A 5,004-nucleotide genomic window follows, 5' to 3' on the forward strand; every position below is an offset into this window, starting at 1 on the left:
GCATACCTCATATGATTCAAAATCAAATGAGTCTAACAGTCCATCCTTATGGAGTTGGGATATGCGACTCTCATTTATGTGACCTAAGCGACAATGCCAAAAATATGTTTGGTTCAGATCATTAGATTTGAACCACTTGGTATTAATGTTATAGATTGAGTTTTCAAAGTCTAGAACATAGAGTCCATTTATCAGAGGTGCACTACAATAAAACACATCATTTTAATAAATAGAACAACATTTATCCTTTATTAAAAATGAGAACCCCTTCTTGTCTAAACAAGAAACAGAGATTATGTTTTTGGTTAAAGCAGGCATATAACAACACTCTTCAAGTTCTAAAACAAGCCAGTGGAATCGTGAAAGAGCTCTCAGTATGCACCACCACCCATAGAATCGTGAAAGAGCTCTCAGTGAAGCCAAATTCTTAAGCGGTGGATCTTGTTTGAAGCCAAAAGCCAAATTCTTAAGCGGTGGAATTTGTTGGCAAGCTAAAGAATTAATCGGTGGCTTAAAACAAGTGTGCTTAGGTGGCAAGCTAACACCATGGGAAAGAAGAAAAAGGGGCTTAAATATTCTCCATTAAGTCAAGCTCGTGGATTACAATTGGCTTCATATGAAGAGCAGCGGTTCAGCCACATCGACGCGGTCAACTTGGCAGAGAATGATTTTCACGATGTGGACAAGGAGTATGACGTGGACTCTCCAACTGGTGAGGTGGACCATTCTATGAAGGATGCTTTTGCTGATCGTGTTTCGAATACCAAAAGCAATGCTGAGGTGGATCCAAATGGCAGCAAGGTGGAGGGAGTTGCTGCTGAATCCATCAACGTGCAACATACTGATGAGTTAGACAAAGAACGACAAGCTGCTGGTGAGACCACCAATGTGAATGTACAACATGCTGATGAGGTGGACAAGGTACACCGTGGTGAGACCACCAATGCGAGAGAGGCTGAACCAGTGGAGGGAGTGATGCTGAATCTAATACCGAAGGCTGGAGAAAGGGAGAATCAGAAGGATGGATCGCCGAAGGTTGTTCCGCCTACTCAACAGGCTCAGGAGACGCAAAAGAAGAAGACTTGGGCAAGTTTATTTAGAGACAATCGAAAGCCGACATCTGGTGTGTCTCTGGAGCAGTATGAAGCTAAAGGCGAGAGGCTATCCATTGATTTTGATGATATTGATGACATTGAAGACTCTTTGGGCTTTTGTCTCGTCGGTTGTTTCATGGGGCAACATCCAGGGAGAAAAGGAGTTTATACGGTAGCCAGCCAGTGGAAGCTTAACTATAAATTCTTTATGCATAAAAGTGGATGGGTGGTCTACAGGTTTGATACAAAAGAGGATCGCGATAGGGTCTTGCAGGGAGGACCTTACTTTGCTTTTGGAGTTCCTATTTTTCTGAAGCTTATGCCGAGGTGTTTTCTCTTCCATGAGGATGGCTGACTTGTTCCAGCATGGATACAAATACATGGTTTACCACCGGATTGTTGGTCACAGAAGGTCTTGAGCATGATTGGCTCGGAGGTAGGGAAGCCTTTATACACGGATAGTTTGACACGATCGAGGGAGCGGCTGGAGTATGCTCGTCTTTTGGTGGAGGTTCCGGTCATTGGGGACAGAATTTATGAGGTTCCTATCACACTACCTACTGGAGTACAAATTGATCTCCGAATTGATTATGAAATGGTACCCGACTACTGTGAGACTTGTAAGAAGATTGGACACCGAAAAGAAGACTGTGGCGGTCCGAATCGTGCAGGGAGGGCAAGATCTAAATCAGCAGGGCACTGGGGGAGAAGACAATCAAAACCGAGATCCAGAAGTCGGGCATGGCGACCAAGACAACAACCGCAAAATATGGAGGCTCCATTGGCACATAATGATTTAGCAATTGTGGTGGTACCTAATCCTCAGCCTGTGGCAGTTGTACGTCCTTCAGATCATGATGAGGTGGATGCACAGGATGTACATCATGAAGAGGTGGAGAATGCAGAGGAGTTGTCTACTATACCGGAGGTTTCAAGTAGCAAGGAGGCCTCTTCTTCTTCAGCAGATCATCTGTCTCGTACAGATAGTGGTGGTGCAAATCGATCCTCGGCGGCATCCTCTTCAGCACCTTCATCCTCAGCACCATCATCCACGGCTGCTTCTGTAACATTGGGATCGACTTCTTCAGCATCGTCTCAAGTTGATTCTGTGAGACATAAAGGGAAGAGTAAAGAAGCTACTAGAAGTACAGTGCCCCCACAAAGTGACCGACAACTACGGGTCAGAGCTGTTGGTTGCTACTTGGAAAGCCTAGAGGTTCCACTGTACAAAAATTTTGTACAAAGGTCTGAACTTTTTCCTAGCTACCATGTGTTCTTTTAAATTAAATTTTGGATCGCCTGCGGAACTTAACACGTTTGATCCAAAACTTAATCTATTTGTTCTTTTAGGTTTTGACTTGGATCTCCTGCGGAACTTAACACGTTCGACCCAAATCACCTTAAGTTATTAATTTCATTAAATATTAATTTCCATAATTGGTTCCCAGTACTGACGTGGCGAGGCACATGGCCTTCTTGGATATGGGAGCAACCACCACCGACTAGACAAAACCTTTTATAGAAATCTAATATTTAATTTCCTAAAATAACTTTAGGTTAACCAAAAAGAACAATCAAATCACAAGGAAAAATAAAACAAAAGAACACAACTTCGAAAAACATATTCGAAATACTAGAATCGTAAGCCTCTTGTATTTGGTATTATTTCCAAAAATAACTAGTATGATGCGGAAAGAAAAAATACTAGTTATACTTTTTAGAAAGACCTCCTGATCTTCTACCGTATTCCTCTTCTAACCTCGGACGTTGTGTGGGCAACGATCTTCCGAGATGAGAATCCACCAAAGCACCTTCTTCTCCTTTCTTCAAGTTTCGGCCAAGCACAAAGCTTCCAAAAGATGAAGATCTTTTTCCACCAACCAAGCTCCAAGGGATACAAGCTTTGTCTCCTTCTTCTTCTTCTTCTCCAAGTAGTATCCGGCCACCACAAGAGCTCCAAGCCAATAGAGAAGGTTCGGCCACCACCATGAGGAAGAGAGGAAGAGAGGTTGGCCGGCCACAACACCAAGGAAAAGAGAAAGAAAAATAGAATAGAGTCGTTAGCTTTGAAGCCTCCTCTACCCCCTCTTTTATAATCCTTGATCCTGGTGAATAAGGAAAATTTAATAAAAATGTCCTTAATTCTTTTTCCATTGAAAAGGAAAAATTATTTAATTAAAAACAATTTTCTTTCTCAATTCTATTTGGCCGACCACACCAAAGCTACAAACAAGGAGAGTTTTAATTAATTAAAACTTCCTAATTTGTCTCCAGAAATTTATAAAATTTCTCCAATAATTTAATCCCTTCATGATTGGTTTAAAAAGGAAATTTAATAAATTAAAATCTTTCTTTTAAACATGTGGATAAAAAGAAAGTTATCTCTAAAAATTAAAATCTCTTTTAATCTACAAATAAGGAAAGATATCAAATCTTTTCTCAATCTTTTGTAGAAACTAATAAAAGAGAATTATTAATTTTTAAACTTTCTTTTAAATCATGAACATGGTTAAAAAGGAAAGTTTTCTTAAAATTTAAAATCCTCCTTTAATCAACAAATAAGGAAAGATTTCAAATTTTAAACTCTCTTTTAAACATGTAGATGATTTACAAATAAGGAAAGTTTTTACCAAAAATTAAAACCATCCTTTTAAACTACAAATAAGGAAAGAGATTAATCTCTTCTCTTAATCTTTTGTAGAAAGCTATAAAAGGAAAATTTTAATTTTTAAACTCTCTTTTAAAATCATGATATCCACATAAGAAATAATTTTAATAAAAATCCTTTTTAATATTCTAGTGGCCGGCCACCTAAGCTTGGGACCCAAGCTTTGGCCGTCCACCTACATGGCTCATCCACGTGGTCTTGGTCGGCCCTAGCTTGGGTTCCAAGCTAGCTTGGCCAGCCCCATTGGATGGGTAAGAAGGTGGGTATGCGGTGGGTATAAATCTCTATATACTAGAGGCTACGATAGGGACCGAGAGGAGGAATTGGTTTTGGTCTCCCGATGAAATTAAGCATCCCGTGTTCGCCCCGAACACACAACTTAATTTCATCAATAATAATTCATTCCACTAAAGAAGTATTATTGAACTACCGCACCAATCCCAAATTACATTTTGGGCTCCTTATTATGAGTGTGTTAGTCTCCCTGTGTTTAAGATAACAAATGTCCACTAATTAAGTAAGTTACTGACAACTCACTTAATTAATATCTAGCTCCAAGAGTAGTACCACTCAACTTCATCGTCATGTCGGACTAAGTCCACCTGCAGGGTTTAACATGACAATCCTTATGAGCTCCTCTTGGGGACATTCTCAACCTAGATCACTAGGACACAGTTTCCTTCTATAATCAACAACACACACTATAAGTGATATCATTTCCCAACTTATCGGGCTTATTGATTTATCGAACTAAATCTCACCCATTGATAAATTAAAGAAATAAATATCAAATATATGTGCTTGTTATTATATTAGGATTAAGAGCACACACTTCTATAATAACTGAGGTCTTTGTTCCTTCATAAAGTCAGTACAAAAGGAACGACCTCAAATGGTCCTACTCAATACACTCTAAGTGTACTAGTGTAATTATATAGTTAAGATAAACTAATACCTTATTACACTACGACCTTCCAATGGTTTGTTCCTTTCCATTATGGTCGTGAGCTAATGTTTATAATTTATAAGGTACTGATAACATGATCTTCTGTGTGTGACACCACACACCATGTTATCTACAATATAAATTAATTGAACAACTACATTTATCATAAATGTAGACATTTGACCAATGCGATTCTTATTTCTAGATTAATGTTTATACCAAAAGCTAGGCTTTTAGTATACACTCTAACAATCTCCCACTTATACTAAAAGACTAAGCTGCCATATCTGCTGCCA

The sequence above is a fragment of the Zingiber officinale genome, chromosome 9B (genome assembly GCF_018446385.1).
Source record: "Zingiber officinale cultivar Zhangliang chromosome 9B, Zo_v1.1, whole genome shotgun sequence".
Classification (NCBI taxonomy): Eukaryota; Viridiplantae; Streptophyta; class Magnoliopsida; order Zingiberales; family Zingiberaceae; genus Zingiber; species Zingiber officinale.